The 22,604-nt window shown below is 33.9% G+C and overlaps 1 protein-coding gene across 4 annotated transcripts in view; it reads right to left on the bottom strand.

Annotated features, from left to right (window-relative positions):
* Window positions 1-22,604, bottom strand: part of Dg (Dystroglycan) — a 428,114-nt gene that overhangs the window by 110,587 nt on the left and 294,923 nt on the right. For all 4 annotated transcript variants that reach the window (XM_085943732.1, XM_085943731.1, XM_085943736.1 and 1 more), the window contains one exon: window positions 3,687-3,744. The gene's annotated coding sequence lies outside the window, so the exon portion shown is untranslated. The remainder of the gene's footprint in view (window positions 1-3,686; window positions 3,745-22,604) is intronic.

Below are 22,604 nucleotides of genomic sequence, written 5' to 3'. Positions count from 1 at the left end.
GGTTTTTCTAGTGGATATATATTTCTCACAGGTGTTCTCAAACTACGTATATTAAATAACTTTCTCTTTAAATTTGTAAGTGTAAATAGCTGTAAAGATTGTATATTTTGTATCGGTTGAGTTGGAACGGACGACATCGGTCCTGACGATCATCAAATGATGTGGAATATGTACAAAACATTATGGTTTATTTTAATTAATACAATAAACAATGTCTTTACAAAAAGAATTGACAGTTAACGCCATTAAAATGATTAAGTAGTCAGCACTCGAGTGTTATTTTAACAAAGTTGTCAAAAATATATTCTGCTGTATATATAAGATTCAGTGATATTACATGTTGACGATTGTGTTAAGCTCATAAAAGTTTTTGTTACACGCAATGTTTCAAACTTTTGTTTTAAAAGCTTTTCATAATGTTGATAGGCGCTTAATCTCGTCCTTTTCCGAGATCGAGCAGATATATGTATCGTATTATGTTGACAAATAAATTTAAATTTAAATTATAAATTAAATCAGAACACTGTCACATCACGCGTTTCGTCTTATTATGATATTATACTGATTAAGGTTTGTTGTACTGGTGTAATGGGAGTTTGTTGTACTGGTGACATATGTGATGGAAAATGAAACGATCTGAGAATAATATACAGAATTTCAATGCATCTTGTATTTGCAATAAGAATTTCAACAAAAAACTTGCAGCTACGAGTCATTCATATCGAGAGTTGCTAATGTTTAAAAATTGTATTATTATGATTGTTAAAAATAAAAATATATTTTACGTATAAGTATATTTATTAATAAAATTGTGACAACTGCAACGGGTCGTCCGCGTCCTAGCTTTCCGAACCATGCTAATATAATCAGTTCATTCCATTCCAATTCCATTTTTTTAATTCATGCTAATTAAATTTGACAATTAAACCGTTAGTAAACTAATAATAATTGTAAAATATAGTGTTTTTGGACAAGAATGTTTAAAAATATGGCATAAATAAATTATGTTTTTCAATAGGCATGTTGTGTTTTGCGAATGACTAACAACGAATGATTGATCCTGCGATCAAGTCGGGGTCACCATTTGGTGATGTGCATTATTTTATTTAACGTCTGCGCATCTATTATATACACAATACTGTTTTCGGCCGCTATCTAGGGTAGGAAAGTATCCAAGTATTAGAACTTATTGTAACAATTACAATAAATTAGTTGTAATTGTTACAATACGTGCTATGTTTTAACATCACTTTCACTGTAACATCACAAATTTTAGAGTGGGATAGACAGTTTTGACAGTTAAGACGGCTAACTTATTGTAATTGTTACAATAAGTTTTAATATCTTGATACTTTCCTACCCTAGTTAACTGCCGTAAAGGCCGAAAGCAGTTTTGTGTATAGAATAGATGCGCTGGTGTAGTATCATTGAGTAGGGAATATTTTTATGTTGAAAAAACTGCAACTTATAACCTTTTTTATTTTTCAACATATATATTGTGAACTGATATGTCTTTTACCGCTAGATGTCTCTATGTACGTTTTATAAAGACTAAAGATTTTTCTAAAAAATAAAAAGCTTTTTATTTATATTGAATCGAGCTTCTAACTAACCATAACGAAGCTAGTCGCAATATCTGTTTTAGTCTTCCCGGCCGTGCCGCAGCGAAAAGTAGACCAACCATAAGAACTTTGTCATGTTATATTAACTTGCCACACTAAGGAAAACAAGTTTTACGCTGGCAACACGGAGAAGGAGACAAAAGCAAGATGGCGGCTGGCGACGAAAATGAGTTGCTGTTTTTTGGTGTTGTGATTGGCGAATTTGTACGGAGATAAATTAATAATCGATTAAGGAGACGAGAGGCTGGTGACACGGTGCTTACGTGTGGGGACCTCGAGGCAGGACGGACGTGCATGGGTGGCCTAAATCGGTCCGCCCGAATTGGAGATGGCTTACCGACGTAAAGACAACGCCCGGACAAAGGCTTGCCGACGTCGGAATTTGGTTCCACCAAGGAGACCTGGATTATCGTAAGCTGTATCGTTCCATTGGTTCCATTATTTATTAATCCCTCTCGCGGGATTGTCAGAGTGTATTTTCTCGTTATTCAGGGTTTGATCCGTTAGCTGCAATTGTTCATTTTTCTAACCTGTAATTTACCTGTCAAACTTATCGACAATATATAACTTATATCTTGAACTCAACTTAAACTTTTATTTCGCTCCTAGACTCCCAAATTTATAGCCTTCTCAGATCTAGGGGCTGGCGCCCACCTTCCAGCATCCGTGCTGGGTATTATACATTGGTTTATCCTTTAGATATTTACGTTCCGGAGAAATGAAATTTGATAACGGCCGTTGGTACTCAAAAAACCCACGACCGGAAGGTAGTAGTCTTTTATACTGGCTAGCCGGCCTATACATATATCTCCTCTATAAACCTTGACACAAAATCTACGTTACAACTTCCACGATGATAATTCTGACTCTCCACCCCATTACTGAAATCATTACAACCGAATATTCAATTACATTTTCACATCAGTCTAAGAATTACGTAGCCCGCGCGTGGGTTAATTTAATTGTAGCAGATTACTACACGATGCGGAATTTTCCGCAGTCCACCATTTTTATTATTTTCCAGAAATGCGCCAGGAGCTTTTTAAAGACAATAAAAGAATGTGGCTACCTATTAAAATAACATGTGAAAGTATAAATCGACAGATGTTCCATATTTAAATTAAATAATATTTATTGTCTATTCATTTTTGAACGATGCAAATACATTTGCTGATATTACGAAAATGCCACATGTGTTATATATTGGTATAGATAAAATTCATAGATCAATATGCGCCAGGAGCTTTTCAAAGATAATAAAAGAATGTGGCTACCTATTAAAATAATATGTGAAAGTTTAATTCGACTGATGTTCCATATTCAAATTAAATAATAATAATTGTCTATTAATTTTTAAGCGAGGCAAATACAATTGTTGCTATTACGAAAATGCCACGTGTATTAATATAATATATTGGTATAGATAAAATTCATAGATCAATACGTAGATTGTAGTGGGTATGTTTAGCGATACCATTTCTAATATAAAATTCAATAATTGCTATGGCATGTCCTTGAATAGATATTAAATTGATATGTTAATATTATTATGAAAAAAGCTCTAACGATAAACTAAAATGTATGATGTTAATTGAAGTAACTTCACACACCCGTAATACAATTCTGAAGTCAGATTCTTTTCGTTTGCCATATTATAACGGTATAACATCAATATAATAAGGTATGTCTTTAAAATCATTGCGTATGATTTTAAATGAGAGTTGTTTTTGCTGTCTCTGCGCATCTATTCTATAAATAAGACTGCATAGTTATATTGTTTATCATTTTTTGAATCGAAGTATTACCACTTATTATAACAATTACAAAAAGTTAGTTGAAATTGTTACAATAAGTGCTATGTTTTAACAGCATCTCTCTTGGCCGTGGTAAATTTTAGAGCGAGATAGACAGTTTTGACTGTTTAGACGGCTAACTTATTGTAATTTTGTGCTAATACTTCGATACAAAAAATGAAAAACTAAGTAGGTACCCTCGATAGCTGCCGGTAGCAGTCTTGTGTATAGAATATATGCGGTGGTGTAGTATTGAAATATCAAAACTTACGTATAAAATAATTATTTAGCTGCTACGGTGAAGGGAGTGTTGCGGGTACAATCAGGAGCTGCAATAAAAAAAAGAAATAAAATTATTAAATAAAAAAGAAATAGGTACATAACATTTTTTTAAAATACTTAACTAGACTGCGGCAAGTTTAACGTGAAACGTGGCCGTTTCGAGAACTACAATACTGACACTCCTTTCATTGAGTTCCCTGCCTTTCATAATATATCGCAGCGCCACGACGGCGGCCATGACACTTCAACTTATAATTTTCGCACTCTACTACTTTACAATTATAGACATTAAAATCAAGACTTCCGTCAGTGTTATCGAATAATTTAAAAAGTATTATTAGATAGATTCTAAACTAAAAAAATCCAAAAAATCATGTAGGTAATTTGTAAGTTGGTTGTTACACTTTTACATTCATAATATAATATACCATAACGCGTTGTTCGACGAGTACGTACAAAACGATAATATTAATTACCTATATTGCATTCTAAAGGTTAGTTTATTCCTCGATAGCTATTTCAATTGCGACACGTATATCAAATAGTGGCTAATAAGCCAACATGTAAAATAATCTATATTATTATGATTTAAAAAAAACGGAATTTTATCATGTAAATTGCAAATGGTACCTAACGCAATTATTGATTCATTATTAGCATAATTGCGCGAAGTGAGTTTTTCATAGACACGATCCCTAATCATTCTTGCTAATCAAGCCGCGTATCAACTGCTTGTATTTTAAAATAATCTGATATTTATGACGATAAATACAATTATTTATTTATTATTTAAACAGTAGTAGTTAATTAAAAATCATTAGCAAGTTCAAGGAAGCTACAACACTAAAATATCTTGGAGTGATCCGTGGCGTCAGTTAGTAATTAAAGTAATACCTACTTTGATTTAAAATACAAAAAAACCGACAGCTAATAGTAGCTCAATTTGTAAAACGCTTCAGAGAGTAACTACTATAAGAAACATTAGTTGAATTTTGTCGTAATTAAGTATGGTACCTTTAGCGCAGTGGTATATGTGCGTGGGCACGAAACCCGAGAGATGCAGGTTCGATTCCTACGAGGTGTCTTACTTTAAAAAAAAAAAGATTTTTTCTATTGGTTTTAATATATTTTCTCAGAAGTGTATGTATGTTAAATAACCTTACAATTTTTGTATGTTCAAATAAATTCTATCTTCATATTCCAAAACTAAAATAATAAATTCGATGCATTTGGCGGTATTGCCACGTATTAAATACAACAATAATTAGACATAGTTATGCAGAAAGAAGCCAGTCCACAAAAAATAAAAAAAATGAGATATGATATAGATCAGATGCGAGAAGGTTTTCTCTACGTTCTGCTGAAAATAGCCATGCCGCAAACAAATTATTCTTGAAATAAAATCTTATTTAAAATTTTACATTTTACATACATTTTTAATATCATGTTGTTACTAAAGTGCCATTATCTCAGCTCGACATTATTGTGGACTGGCTACATTCTGCATAACTACGTTCAATTATTGTTTTGTATTCTCTGGCGTACGGAAAATATACTATTTTGACAAGCATAATTTTTGTGGTAATACGGGTTAGTCGATCGTTTTGGAAACGTGTCATTGAATTTTTTTTAAAACTTTTTTATTGGTTCACATCCGTTTTTCCCCTAATGATGGATCCCATGTATACAAACTCATCTACCGGTCCTAAATCATAAATCATTAACATCCGTCTTATTGCTATATTAATAATGCGATGATATTTGTAGCTCTCTTAGTTTACCCGGTGGAATTCTAAACATAAAAAAATACTTTTTACAGGTGAATGAAAATCATTAATTTGATATATTAAATATTATAAAAAGCACCATTTTGATTACAGGTGTTGTGTAGGCGGCTTAGTTGTGAAGAAAACATGGTTTCTTATGTTTTTCTTGTCGAGTTACCTAATTTTCGTTAACACGAGCCTATAATAAGTATGACGTGATGTTTTCGCGATACGGGGTGTACCTAAGCATTAAGACGAATACATAATTTCGTTTGGCTTGATTACGTATAACACAATTTATAAGGCCTCGTCACAGAAAAGCTTTTTTGGCGCGAAAAACTGGTCACTCAATCGGAAAATATACGTTGAATTAACATAAAAATAATGTGTTTTTTTTTTCGAAAAAAATTATAGACGGTCAGAAATAAAAAAGTGGAAAATTTACGGGCCTATAAAATACACCCACGATGGCCGCGCGGCCCGTCGTGGGTCTCAGGTTCGAATCCTCGGTCTGACAAGTACCTATCTACACATATTGTTTTTCAATTTGTGTATGCGTCAGAGTATGGACCTAATAGGTTGAGCAAGTGGCTGACATACATTTCTAGTAAAAACAAAATCTATCAATACAAACCTCCACTCTGTGGAGGCCCATATGATCCTATTAGGAGCGGACATGGTCGAAAGAAAAGAAGAATAAAATACACTATAATAGTCACTGGCTTTACATTTCCATGTGGATCTTGGCCTATTCCCGAAGAGGTCTCATAATATAGTTTTTAAAGAGAAATGGTCCTTGATCATTCGACCAATCTATTGGAATCCAAACACGTATTGAAAAAGTCAACAAACACCTGAATTTGCTTTAGGAGCAGACATTCAATAATCGAAGCATGTTAAATTTTATATAAGTATATGTTACGCCGAATGAGCGAAATTGAATATTACATGAAATGGGCAAAATTTTGCCTAAATCATGAAAAATGCAAGCCCGTTGCCTTATTCATGAATTAGACAAAATATGTGGAGAGTGCGTGAATTCGGCAGTAATTTTTCTGCCTAGTTCATATATTGGACAAATTAGATAGTAGCGCTACGGTGGTATTTTTTGGAACTAAACTAAATGTATCAAATGCTCATGCATTGGTCAAAATGTACATATTATATTATCTATGGTCAAAATAGATGATCGCGCTCCGGTGGTGTTTTTTGCAACTAATCAAACTAGACAAATGTGTCAAATGTCATTGATTATAATATAAAAATATACCAATCAATAACTACAATGACGTTCATATCCATTAACAGTGCGCAAAAAAAATCTAGAACTATAATATGATAACGGAAGAATTTTATTGAAAAGTATTTTCGCGATTTGATTCGTGCTTGGGTATCAATCGTGCAATGGTCGATTGAATGCTTGTGCTAGTTTGTTGACACTTGATACTCGTAGCTAACCTCAAAATGGACATTCAGTTGAATAATTTAATTTTTAATTTATAATTACAAAACCTAACCTAATAATAATATTATATTATGTCCAATTATAACGAATAAAACCATCCGTATTAAATTTACTTTTTCTTCTGTCATGTTGACAGTTCAAGAATTCCATACCCTGGCGAATTCATGTACTCAGCAGAAAATTTACCTAATTCATGAATAAGGCAACAGGCTTGACTATTTCATGAATTAGCCAAGATTTTGCCCATTTCATGTAATAGTCAATTTCGCACATTCGGTGTAACATATATAAATTACGTTGAAATATACCTACATCAGTCGTCTAGCAGTATTACGATGAAGGATTTGCGACGATCCAAAATTTGGTATTAACATTCATTTCTTTGTACTAGATAAGGGTCAAACCAGCTTGTGTAATAATTGGAAATATAATATGAATACACGTATTCCGTGAAGCGATTACTATGAAAAGTCGAATCTCGTTACTATGAAAAGTCGAATCTCGTTACTATGAAAAGTCGAATCTCGTTACTATGAAAAGTCGAATCTCGTTACTATGAAAAGTCGAATCTCGTTACCTGACGGTGGACAACGACTAGGTACTCTTAAAAATATCATTTTGTTGTTTACTTAGCATTTAGTTTTAAAAATAATTTCCCGGTAGATGTTACGAAATTTTATAGAGAGCATGATACATTTACGTACGGATTATTACAGCCTTTGAACGCCTGTTACGAGCGAAATAAACGAATAAACGCAACTGTAGGAAGATATATAGCGACAACTATTATGTTATTATATAACGTATCGATAACTCTGTTAGTCACTGATACGGTGTAATTATAGCATTTATATAAAGATAATTTAATAAATTATGAGCAAGTGATCTACTTTTTTACTTTTTACTACTTTTAGTGATCCGTGACGCCGGTTAGTAATTGATGCATTTAATTGATACTTGATTTAATATACAAAAACCGATAGCCAACATTATTAACACAATTTGATAAGTATTTCATGTAAAACTACTAGTTAAAATCGTCTTAATTAAGAAGGGTACCCGTAGCTTAATTGACACTAGCGCGAATCCAGCAGTAATAGTTACAGGTTTAAGTCCCGTCAAGTGTCGTATTTTTTTTCTAAACTGGATTTTATTCTAGTGTGTGCCTATATGCATGAGATGTTTTCGAATTATGTATATTGTAGTCGATTATTGATTCAAACAGCAAAAAGTGAATTTTATTCAGTTAGCGAGATTCGAACTCGTGACATGAATCGAGTGCGCAAACTCATAGCGATGCTAGCGACGAGCTACATAATATATATATATATATATATCTTCTCTACATATAGACTACTGTCATTATTTTACAGTTTATTTGTACACAGCTATCTAGAAAGCTATTGTATATAAATGTACGTGAGAGTTTTGTGAAGGGAAAGCTAAACCAAAATAACGATCGCAGGAAGCTTTTGAACTGAAAGCTCTCTTTGAATTTATTGTCGTTTTTGTGTGGCATGCAAATCGACCTAAGTGTGAAAATTGTTTCTAGCGTGTATGGAGTTTTTCATAGCGCGGAACTAGAACGTGTAATACGCGGTTGTAAATACATAGTTTTGAATATAGAACGAACATTAAAAAATAATGCGTCGGAAATTCAACACGTGAAATGTTGCGTGCATATAGGTAGGGGAAATTAAATTCGAACACGAGGTGTTCCAATTCGTAATTAATGGAAATATTTGATTCTGTTTCGTAGTACGAGGAGTGTTCATTAATTTATCTACCTACATCTGAAAGAAAACGACGACAGATCAGAACTATTGTTTTATAAATATAGTCATCATTTCCTCAGTAAATGTTAAATTTAAACTTTCTGTTGTTCTGGAAAACGGGTCGTCAGCGCCTCTTTGATCACTTCATAGATTGAAAAGCGCTGTACAATTGAAGAATTTATTCACAAAATAGGAACAGGAAATGGTCGTTTAAGTAGGCTGTATCCAGTATCAAAACTGACAGTGATCTACGACGCTCTCCCCCCAGTTTCATTCTTCAACTTAAACAAACGTATTATATTTGGCCGAGGACATTGATACATAAAAGAACATTCTTTCAGAATTACAAGAAAATACTCAATTTCTCATTCCTCATTGCAATAAGTTTTGGGCTTATTTTGGGCTCACAGTGCATTCACCATTCAACTATTATTCTACTGTGCCAAGGGCATATTGCGTGATGGTAAGAGGAAACTATGCTTTAGTTTAAAGAACGGGGATTGAAATCTTCTCTTTCTCTCAGTTTTGCGGCAGTCCGTGAGTGATGCAATACGAATTCATTGATACACAATGATGTTACGCGGCTTTCCGTGTTTTTTTAATGGGTGCCACGTAAGATGGTCAAGGAAATTAATATATATATGAATGGTTAATGCTTTCCTTTCAAAATTCTAATGAAATCATATTATATTAGGTACAACTGAATATAAGTACACGCTTTTTTCATTTTCTCTTTTCATTTCATTCTCTACCTATGGTGCGATCGACGCGTTGGACATGTCTGGTATATAAAAAACATAAACAACGCAAAATATATATAATTTTCTTAAAAAGCAATCATATTTATTTATTGATTATTGCATCACATCTGTCTTTTTATTCATAATTTATCAAGTGTTGAATAGTCTTGATAATGGTGACACCGGATACTGGATAGCTATCGACTAGAGACTTGTCTGATAATTATCTTAAAAATCGGGGGCATCCGTTGTTTGTTCTCCCAAGGTGCAGAACTAACCTGCTATTAGTAATGCCAATTGGGAGGGCAATAAATATGTTCGATGAAATCGCTTCAGATATTGATATATTCCACAAACTTAAGGGTGAGGTTGTTTAGGTGGACGTTGTTCTATAAGTTTTTAAGATAGGGTCTATCAGTCTATATCACTCCGTGTGATTCCATGTACTTTTATTTTTATCATTTCATATTTTACTCATGGGTATTAATTACCCTGTATTTTAATTTCAATATTGTTAACACTTATTTTAATTATCGTCATGTTCATTATAATATGCAAAATAAATAATTTTGAATAAAACTACACTGTAGATTGTAATGTAGTATAATTTATACAATCATTTTGTATAATGAAATTCTACCGAGTAAATAATGCTGGCTCAATTAATACAATATTGCATTATTTTACTATGCATTTTATTGACCAATCACTGTGATGTCATAGCAATGGTTTGATCACAATATAAATATTTAGGTACATGGGTCAATGAGAAATGGGACCAGTCTCAGGAAATAAAAACTAGAATTGAGATCGCAAGGAGCGCCTTTCTCAAAATGAGACGCCTCCTTAGCAATCGAGATCTTAACCTAGGTCTGAGACTGCGTATGGTACGTTGTTATATGTTCTCAATTTCTATGGTATGGAAGTATGGACGCTAAACCAAGAGATGTCACGGAGACCTGAAGCTTTCGAGATGTGGCTGTATAGACGCATCCTCAAAATTCCTTGGACTGACCGGGTGACAAATGTTGAAGTTCTCAATCGAATGGGGAAGGACCGAGAAGTTCTACGTAGTATCAAAATCAGGAAACTACAATACCTCGGCCACATTATGAGAGGACAAAAATACAGCATTCCCCAACTTGTCATTCAAGGAAAGATCAATGGGAAGCGTAGCAGAGGACGGCGCCGCATTTCGTGGCTTAAGAACCTCCGTGATTGGTACGAGTGCAGCTCCACCGAACTGTTCCGGGTAGCGGACGTCAAAGATAAGATCGCCTTGATGGTGGCCGACCTCCGCTAGGGGGTGGCACAATAAGAAGAAGCAAACAAAAAAAAAACACGTGGATAGGTAAGGTAATTCGTAGGTGTTTATTATGACAGTATTCTATTCGAACACCGCGCTTTCTGATCTAATTTAAATATATTCATTGCACGACACGTGTTTTCCCGCGTATCGTACGTTCCAAAAGATCTCACGATTATCATATTAACCACATTCCGGATATAATTTTAATTTGAATTTGGAAACATGTCTATTGCCATTTTGGAATGTTCTAAAAACGACGGGTAAATGTTAAATATGCGAGTACTTACTTATTTATGATTTATGTATCTAAAAGCGGTGTGGGGAAATTAGGAATGTACGCGGACACAAAAGAACAGGAAGGTATTATTTAGCGAGTGCTGAAAACATCATAAAAGTTTTCCTTTTCAAAACGACAGCGCGGGATTTTCTTGTATTTTTCTTTCGCCGGAATGTTCAAACAAGAAAAATGGAAAGAGGATAATTTTCGTGAATGTTGTCATTGGGTAGATCACAAAATGTTTCCTCCCGTTGTTTTAATTTTTAACAACGGCATAATATTAATATTATTAATTCCGCAAAATGTTTTGGAATTTAATTGTGGATATTACTGTGGAATAAATTATAATTGACGGAATTTAATATTATTTTTAATGAAATAACACTAAAAATGGAATTCAACGAAGCAGCTAATTTTTTTAAAAGTAGGTACCTACCTAATTTAATTAATTGAGTTAACGTGGATATTGTAATGTATGTTCAGTTAATATAACAGAACAGATACGATAGAAATGTGAAAGCCAGTCGTCATAGACGAATACATTGAAGGCAGTTGTGGTTTATGACTTCATACTTAATGACGGTAGGAATAAACGCAAGGAATATAAAGCTCCCTGAATATCCTCAAATATTACTACCAATATTGGATGCTATAATATGGATATAAACGTAACTATTAAAAATAGGGTTGTTTGTTTAATTATAGTTTGTGCGTGCTATATGTGCTCCTGTATGGCTGTGAGACATGGCATCTTACTAAGCTTCAAAGGTCTCGGCTTTTGAGCTTTGAGAATTGACGTTTTCGCCGAATCTTAGAGGTACATTGGTATGACCGCGTTACAAACACTCGACTTCGTGAGCGGACACAGCAGCCCTCGGTAATTGAGGTAATCACGAAGAGACGCTTTACACGGCTGGGACATATGTCCCGGATGCCGCCAGAGAGTCCGACACTTCGTACCCTGTGTGTACTCACACAGGGCTAAATCGACCATGCTACCCTGATATAAATCAACGTCAATATTAAGCTAAGTCAGTTGGGAACTATATATCGCTCTTGATAGAATTTCAGTACTTGGATACAGAAGAAACACAACCAAATACAACCAATTGAAAAGAACTGAATTTAAACCTTTCTTCAGAGCTGCCAAATACGTAACCACTTGTGGATGCGACATCTCACAGCCGCCGGTGGGTGAGCATAACAACCAGTGGTTGGCCAATATTAATCAATGCATTGTCTTGTCTCTTGATAAACCAAGAGTGGTTGAAATATCCGTTCAAATCCTAGACACCAAATAATGCGTAGTAAAATGGTTTTAATTAAATATAGTAGAGTATAAGTCGTCCAATTATAAACTCTTTTGTCATTAATTTGAAAACTGTAAATATAAGAATATTGATTAAAATATACGATAATGCAGTAAAAGCATTGTAATGTGCATGTGAAAAAAAACATTAAAAAGAATATTCTGTTACATATTTCGCCAGATAGGTTAATTTTGTTCCAAAGTGTTTTTAAGATTGAAGTTAAGCTTGGGATGACCTAAGCCAGAGGTCAGCAAACTGCGGCTCTCTGGGTATTGGAGTGCGGCTCTTTGCCAAAATTCCAATTCACAATTTTTACAATAACTTTTGCAAAATTCACATTTTTTTTGTCATTGATTTGTACACTTGTTGTATTATTATATTATAATGACGTTATCGCGAGCCTAATTTTTCTTCCGTGATGGTTGATGCAAAAAAGTATGATTTTTCATGTTTTAAATCCGCCCATTGCAAAAGTAAAAAAGTAATTTAAAAATGAGTAATTTTTTCTCCATTTGATATCGACACGAACACTTTTGAAAGACAATTTTAGTGGTGGATTTAACAAGCAAAGAGTTATGGAGCTCCAAATTTGTAGGTCTTGTCACCAAAACTGAGGATTTAGAGAGAGAAAAATGCAATTTAATTTCACAACACAAGTGGAGCGCTCTAAAAGATCTAGTACATAAGATAGATATACCTACTACAATTTTTAATACATGGAATAGCTTTCCGAACTCATATTCGAGTCTACATAATATGTATGTGAACAATCATTTTCAAACATGAACAATATAAATAGCATTTAGAGAAGCCAAATAACCAATGAGAATTTGGAGTCGCGACTGAAATTAAAAACTGTAAGTTACATATATACCAAACCAACATACAGAAACTCTCCAAATAAATGCAAGGAAGTTTATTGTTCACATAAGTTTTAAGGAATGCGTGAAAATTGTATGTAATTCATATTCTGTAAAAATTATATTTATAATTTCAACAATAAAAGCATATATATTTACGATAGTTTTATTCGGGAAATCTTCTTCACTTAATAAATGAACAATTATAAAATGTAATTAATTCATTTAAATAAATCATATTTATAAAAATATACGTATGGCTCTCGATTTTTTTTAACCGTTGTGCCACTCATATTTGGCTCCTTTGGTCTAAGAGTTTGACGACTCCTGAACTAAGCTAATAACCTTTTTTATGTTCATAATTCAGACACGCTTGTTCCGACTCCATATGGACTATATTATAGAAATTCAAAAAAGGATTTTTTTAAATACAATAACAAAATATTTTCAGAAAAAAACAGTTAGGCTTGTTCTGTTCCAAGGGGACTAAGTTATTAAAAATTAGTACCTAATTATTATTCTGGTCCATAAAATATGCCTGTTACTTATTGGATAGGTACCTACTGAACAAAACAAGAAAAATGCGTGAATGAACCCACGACAAAAGTGAAACATTTTTATTGATATCTAGTTCTATGGACTTTCAACAACTATTTTGTTTAATACATTTTTTTTAATACAACATCCCTAAAAAATAAACGTTATATCAATTTTTTTTGGAGATATATATTGGTGGCTCTTCTTTATATGCCTTTTCAACGGGCGTGGATATATTATATGTCAAATATGGTTCCCCACTAAAGACGTTGCTTGCACCGTCAAATATAACGTGAATTGTTTTGCTTGTCGGGGTGACTCTCTCGTTGGGAATTTCCCGTATAGAAATGCAAATATAATATTTGTGTTACATAGTTCTCGAGTGCGTATTTATGACCACGACTTGTGTACAGTACAGTCATAATAAATTCCACTATATGTACTACGGCTTCCGTCAGAATGTAGGCATCCTTCAGATAAACGCTTCGAGTAAAAGGAAACTACGACAAAATAATAGTTTCTACAAGCATCACTCTTACACATACGACGTACATACCTATTGTTCTTCAGGAAGCATTGTGGAACTAACTTGTAGTGGAGAGATTCGTGCATTGTTCTTGGGCCGGATGCAGGCGGCAAGTCTGGCAGGTAAGTCTGACGGGTAGCGTATTGCCAAACCTTACTTATCAAAAAGACAAGCGGGAAGCAGTTTTTGCGTCTACATCGATGCAGCTTTTGGCAACCACAGTTGAACGTCGCACATACTTACTTTAGTTTCAAACTCTACGTATCCGATACTAGTACTTACTCAGTAGCATTTGGCGCACCTGCGCTGTATGGATTGTCGGGAAATAAAATGTCAATGCTGCTCTGCCAAAACTACTTACAGCGAGATGGATTCCTAATTATCTGTGATAGCAATTTACCCCTAAAGAGATCTACACGTAGCGTATTTTTATAGTTTTATTGATAAATTGTGAAGTGAAGAAAATGACAAAGTATATGACTAAATAGAGACCAAACCCAACATTAACTATTTTTTTATTTATTTTGTATGATAAGTCGTACGACCTCAATAACGTGAAAGAAAAAACAGAATTATAATCAATACGTATATTATCTTACAATGTAAATAATATGCCAATGTTTGGGTCGTATTTGTATATTTTTAAACACGTCTAATCTAATGATTATCCTAATAATGTATTTATAATATACTTATACATATACAAAATTACATTAGCATCATGCTCTACCCACTGGGTACGATGGCCGAGTGGCTAACGCGTCGTTTAATAATGTCGTGGGTGTCAGTTTAGGTCCTGGGTCTGGCAAATACACATAGGTTTTCAATGTGTTTTTGGAGTGAGAGTATGGACCTAATAGGTTAAGGAAGTGGTAAAAAGGTTTCTTGTAAATATGTTAATACAAACATCCACACTGTGGACGCCCATTTTATCATCTTAGGATCGGACATGGTCAAAAAATATGTTAAAATGAAAATAAATACCACTCTCTATTGATTCTATAAATGTCAAAAAAGTGTCGCAGAAAAATTATTTTATTTTGCTCCGTTCTGCGTGAATAGAATTTGGAAATAAGTTCTATAGAAGCAGCATGAGCGCGTGGTTACACGAAGAAACGCTACTGCGATATATGTACTGATGTCCGATAAAGTTCTTACCACCACCCGTCATATATGCAGAGCCGTGGATATGCACGGCCGCTTTCTATGACGCTTTAAACGTGTCTGAAAGAAGTGATCTTAAGTGCTCATTTCGTCCCGAGACGGAGCCGCACGGGACTGATGCTGCAACCATGCACCGTAATGTTTAAAGAATAATGTTAAGAAAGATTTTTTTTTTGGACTGGCTTTGCTGTCCGCTGACATTGAGGCCATACCTCAGTTGAGACACGGTCTAAAAAGATCGTCGCTAGGCGATGCGCGGATTGCGGGTCGCGGGTGCAAATGAGGCATGTCAAACCAAATATAATTTGTCTTATAAATCCAACATGTGTCCATTTAATGTTCTGTTTATTGTTTTATCAGTAACAATAATAATATATCCATTGACATGTTTTCTTTTTAAGTAAATGGGTAACGTTTTAAGTCATCTTTACACGATTTAAGAATTATTAAGGCCGTCGCCATCACGAAGCAAAATGACGTGTTTCCAGCTCTACATTCTCTCTCCGAATGGGAGCGAGTGCAAAAATTCGTCGCGCCTATGGTTGAAAATTATTTGCCGTTTCACTGATGAATCACCTTAAGCGCTTTGTGTACCCGCATACTGAGTGTCACGAATTGAAATGGATGAGTCTACAGAAGAGTTGGGACTATCCCGCTCTAATACGACGCTGCATATTTATAAGTAGGATTTTGTCGCTGTAGAGTGTAGTCTCTATGGGCGAATCGGTTGCCAAAATCTACATCGAAGTAGACGCGAAAACTGCCTCGCATTCTGTTAAATAGGGTATGGCAACACGCTGCCGGGTAAGTCCGTCGCTGAGATGCATCTAAAATTTATCGAATGGAATGAAAAATACATTAATATATTTTTGTATAATGTGAGGCCCCGTCTAAGGAAATTTTACTTTATAATAGATATGATGTCTTTATTTGAAAGTATTTTGGCGGTAATTCCGGTTAGGATTAATAAGATAATTGATGATGCATTATTGATTCACTCCGAAAACACGTAGTCGGAATTAAATTGTTACAATAGCGGGATGTAAATATATATGCTAATAATCTGTACGTACACTAAGTTTACATCGAGAAATATTCCACGAAATCGGTAAGTATAAAAACTTTATGTTGACTGCATTCTGCATTAAAAATATAAATTCAAATGGTTCTTGTCGGTTTACAGTAAGCCAGCGGCAAACAAATTTTGAAAATAGCCAATATACTGGATTATTTGTTAGGTTTGGTTAGGTTTTCATTCTTAAATTCACGAATTTTGCAAAAATCGGCAATGAAAATTAGCGCGGTTTCTTTTTTTCTCGAAATTCAGATAAAATTTGTAAAGAAATATAGCCTAATCTAACCTAACCGACGCAGTGATTCTTCATTTTAACTTTATTTAAGAAGAAGTATCACTGAAAAGCAGATTTTCAACAAACCTTTTCGCAAAGCAAATGTCTAATCAAGTATTTTTTACTATTCATGTCGCGATTTTTTTCGAAAACAATGAGTGCAAATGTATTATTATTGCAAATGCGAGATTTAAATTAGTTAGTTTTAAAGTATGTCACTAAATAAATATAACTATTGAGAATATATATTGCATGCATAGAAATCATATATTTTTACGAATTTTCGTATAGTTATCACATAACGTTCAGTCATTTTTTTATTAAGTATGCATTCAATGCATTTAACATTAATAAACATAAATAAATGGATAATTTAAGAATGGATTGACGTTTTACAAGTGCTTTTATCTTGACAATGAAATTTTGTGTTACCGTTATTGGATTACATGTAAATTGTACGTAAAAAATTTCACCGTGGCACAGTTCGCCGTGAACTTTCTTATAGGAAAGAGATGACCGTATACTATATGTACAGTCTTCAATATTATAACATTCAACATGAACATTACCTAATTCAATTTTCATAGCTGATTTTGGAAAAATTTATGAATTCAAGAATAAAAACCTAACCTAAAAAATAATCCAGTGTATCGGCTATTTTCAAAATTTGTTTACTGCTGGTTTCTTGTAAAGAGTAAACCGACAAGAACCGTGTTTTATTTAGATAATATGGATTTTATGTCAGTACTATACGACGCAAAGAGGTTGGATGGTCTATACGGCCATATATTTCCGATACAACATTTCACGGTGAAGTGTGATACGGCGAACTGCATACGTACAAGTCTCCGGACACGACCGTAACTGTGCTTTTGTTTGAATATATCGATGCTGTCACCGACACCCTGCCGCTCTACAAGTGAATTGGATTTGAGAACAAAACCCAGTCGTTCAACTGTATGGTGAATGATAGTTGAAAGCATGGGCGGCTGGCTCCTAGGGTCAAATAGTCAATGACCTCCCAAAAATAAATATCTTACAATCTATATACATTATACAATGTCAATTATCTCCTATATATTATTATCCTACGCCTTTTTCCGTTTTGGCGAGCGATCGTAACGTGACGCACGCTAATTTGTATGTACGTGTATCTAACCACCATACACACACACGTATCTCAACTCTCACAAGCGTTTCTCGGTCAATTTCATGAACGCCAAGATTCATATTTCTTAATAATATTTCTTTCTCTCTCATTTCCCATATGCGAGACGGAAAGAAAGCACAAAACACGCCTTTTTTTCATATTGTTTTATCGCTTGCATACACTAAATTTTGGTCATTGCCGAAAACGAGACAGCTATACTATTTTCAATATGTAAAATGAAACAGAATGATATAAAGTTTTCCTTAAATGTTTCAAGAGTTTTGTTCTGTGGTTTCAAGGTCTCATTTGTGCGGCAAAACTTTTTATTCTTATTTGTTGTCGCTTATTATTTCAAACTGACCATTGTTCTCTGAAAGTTTCATATTATTATGTTATTAAGTTGTAGTTCAGTTTAAATCCAACCTTTGAGTAAAACCCATCGACTGCATTTTCTGTATTAAACCATTGTGTACAAGTTACCGATTAAAATGTAATCTGCTATAATAATCATAAAGTTACCTTCTAATGAGATCAGTGGAAATTTAAAAAGTGTTTATATATAAATGATCCCGCCATTCCATAACACTAGGTATTATAACGGAGTTTTTATTAAATGTGTTTGATTGTTTTAATCTTATGTTCTTAAATAGTATCAAGTACAACAGTTATTAGGTGTATAAATAGACACACAAAGTTTATTTTTTGACCTAATTTACAAAAAATTATAACGTGTTGGGTGCAATTTCGGTTAACGATGAGTTGACAACGTGAAAAATGGAATTTTTTTAAGGGTAAGTAACCTACATATAAAAATTTATAGTACTTCTTCTATAATGTATAAAAAGCTAATTTGCAATACGTCTTTTAAGTATACAACGAAAAGGCAAATTAAAATAATATATTCAAAATTGACCTACCCCGTTGCCAGGCTTAAGGCCGCTATTGGTTGAAAGTCAATTGATAAGTGGGAACCATACTTCAACAACATTGATTAACTTGAAAGTTGAATTGAACGGTTAAGAAGCTTTATACTTTTGTCGATTTAATAGATAATCATCATACTAGTCAAATGGTTTCTAGTAAGCTGCCTAAATAACCAAGGTGATAAAAACTCGCATCGGCACGTCAAACTTGCCATCTCGTTAACGGCTAATCAGTTCATCTCAAAACGATACCTGTGAACATTCCATTCGATTTTTTGTTCAAAATTTAACATGTTGAACGACAAAAATCGCCACTTGAAAATGCAGTATCATAATATACAAAATGTTGAAAAATACTCAAAGTAAGGAACTAACCTGCTATTAGTAATGCCAATTGAGCTCGCAATAACGGTTTTCAGCCAAATCGTGGTTACGGGGATAGGTGAGGGGGAGTTTGAGTGGTATTAAAATAGGGTCTACTTAGCTGATCAGCGTACTTCCATATACATAGTTAATAATTTACTCTTTTACTAATATTGCAACTATTTATTTGTTTTATTATTACCGTTTCAATAGATACTATTTCTTTGTTTTTCTTGTTGTGAACGTCTTGAATTTGTAATTTGTAAAGTGCACTTCAAGTAAATGTATACATTTTAACGTAGATTTAAAATAGCGTTTTATTAAATTTTGAAGTTGATTTACTTGGATTAACGAGATTCCCACTGTCCCTATCCACTATCTAGCGAAACCACTCCCAATGGAGCGGGCTTGGGAGAATCAGCGGGGAAAGAAGACCCTGTTGAGCTTGACTCTAGTCTGGTATTGTAAGGTGACATGAGGAGTGCAGAATACGTGGGATATGGAAGCAACTCGGTCGTCAGTACACCAATTATTAAATAAATGTATTTAAAAAAAAAACAACAATATAATATCTACTATGTAAAATAACTCAATGTCAAATAATTTATGGGCCGGTTTCATCGGTTTCAATCAATGACATTAATATAGACGAATCATCTGGAAAAGAAAATGACACTCACTTTATTGTCGGGTCTGCCGAATGGCATAATCTGTTCTAACGCCATTACAATAAAGGTGATATTACTATTAATTCCTGATGCTTTTTGTTGGGTCTGCCGAATGGTTCGGTTCGAACGGGTTCGTTCAAATGAACATTGACATTAGAAACACTGCTCTAACGCCATTACAATAAAGGTCATATTGCTATAAATTCCCGATGCGTGATATCGCATAATGGAAATTGCGTGACGTCTACCTATACATGCGAATTTACTTGCTAGCTACTGTATTGAGTGCGTCGTCCATTAATAATGTCATTGGTTTCAATAGAAGATTCTCAACGGACGAGTCCGGTAACATTTATATACTATACATATTTATATTTCCTAATAATTTCACCACATTATATTCGTAAGAAAATTATAATGAGTACCTAAATAATGATTCCTAGTTAGCCAGGAGTGGGATAGAGATGGTTTCGCGTTACGGGATCCGTAATTGCATACAATTCGATACCGGATAACAGCAGCATTAAGTTACTCGTTATTATTAATTGACCAGGGATATGGTAGGTACCAGAAAACGATAATCACTTAAGTTCATAGATAAACAATGGAAACTCCACCAGGAATTTTAGTATTGTTATCATTATCAATGCTGGTATTCCAGTATTAGTTTTCATGCTTACAAATTTTGATAAAATAAACAAAATAAAAATATTGATATACAAAATTTATATGTACTTATGTATATATGTATACTGATATCATATATATATATATATCTCATTAGATAACTCAATTAATTCCCAATACGTTACCATTGTTCCCAGAATGAACGATTTTACACATCCTGAGTGTATTATTTGTATTGTTTATAATTACTAATGATCTATTATTAGGTTTTGACAATTTATATACGCTTATCGAGTCTATTATTATTGTTAATGTAGGGTCTTTTTACAAACACTTAACTATTCATAATTTGTTTGTTATATATTTTTTTTTATTGTGATCCTTGACTTAATAGGTAGGTGATAAAGTTGTTACCTACTTTATTGCATTGGTTTATTATATAAGTTATAGTTAATTGTATTCGTTGTCGTTAGGTGACTGTACATAGTGCCTGAAGATGCCAAAAGGTGAAACCCGGGTCGCAAAAAACTACACAAATGGAATAGTACAAAACTTAAATCCATTAAATTCAAATTCCACCAATTAGGTACCTTCAGTAGGATAGTATTAATATTATAGATTAATGTTGTTAGCAAACGAAATCATGACTAAATAAAAAATGTTTTATTCAGATACTTTTGGAGAATAATTAAAGTGTGGGGAAAATTTTCATGAAAGAGCACCACATTCTGTCAGAAAGAAAGAAATTAATAATACGAATATTAAAATATGATCCCTACATATTTCGTTGAAGCTGAAAATAAGTGAATATGTGCCTTTTCCGGTCAAGATTGAGATTGCGGCAGTAGGCACAAGAGCATCCCCTACTCGAGGGTCTTAGCGCCGACAAATTAATTAGGGGAGATTTACTGCCCCTTGTCAAAAATAGGCACCGGCTATAATTTGCAACGCATCATAATATCAGTGGTGGGCAGGATTCATTACTTATTAATATCGTTTCACGAAAAAATATTGTTGTGCTTTAATCAAGAGTTATTATTATTGGATACCACCGTCTTCTCTTTCATCCAGGAGCTACAACCCTATGTGGGTCTTGGGTTACGCTAGCATCTGCGCTAAATGAATACAGACGTAGTTCGAATACAAATTATGTTATTTCCATGAACGAACATTAAATAAGATCCCGAGATGTTAAAATACAATAAGATGGAGTATTTTTTTTTTTAAATTAACAAATAATTCGTAAGATCTGAATGTACATTCTTCGGTCATCCGTCTGCCACCACACACGTTCACATCAGCATCAAGGGACCCTACATTTGAATGTGAAGTATCATTTTTGTTATAACTATGAATGTCTCAGGAGCAGTTACCCAAGAAAAAGGTCGCCATGGACTCAAGTGTGCTTCGACTGAATTTACATGACTTGTTAAGAGTGCTAATGGGAGAGAGGAGTACGTAGAGGCACAAAATTATAATAAGTAACACAGCCTTATATAAAACTATCTATAAACGCCATGCTTAGAGAGACCTTCGCATTGGCAGTATGACGTCGCAATTTTATGGCAACCAGTTCGGATCACAAAACAGATAAATAAGGTATAAATGCGAAAGCCAGTTGTGATAGACATTATTTGAAGTAAGTTTTGGGATATGAATTAATGACGGCTAAGCCATTAAACGCAAGAAATACAAAGCCGCCTGAATGTTTTCAAATATTCCCAATATTGAGTGCGCGTTTCGTTTGGGTGACAAATTTCAATATTGATAATTTAAGTTTATCCCATAATTCAACACACTAGAAAATCGTACCTTCTTACATCCACAAGATGACACACTTGCATTATATTTGTTTTGACTGATGGCAACACTGTGTGAGTATGATAATTACAAAATTAATTCGACGATATATGCCACCCAAGCATATTATCGTCATAAGCGGCATAATCATCTCGGCGTGTCAAAACTAGAAAACGGAAATTGGCAAAATACGTGTTATGAGCGTTAATGCGTTTGTGCTTCCTTACTCTGGGAGCGGGAAGACAAATAATACGGTATATGCAATTACGACGTTTTGAAACAGAGCTCATAAATAATT

The sequence above is a fragment of the Rhyacophila brunnea genome, unplaced genomic scaffold, assembly GCF_057557595.1.
Source record: "Rhyacophila brunnea isolate RB1 unplaced genomic scaffold, BYU_Rbru_1.0 scaffold_16, whole genome shotgun sequence".
Taxonomy (NCBI): Eukaryota; Metazoa; Arthropoda; class Insecta; order Trichoptera; family Rhyacophilidae; genus Rhyacophila; species Rhyacophila brunnea.
Note: the sequence above shows the minus strand (reverse complement) of the source record. Positions and strands in the feature narration are given on the sequence as shown.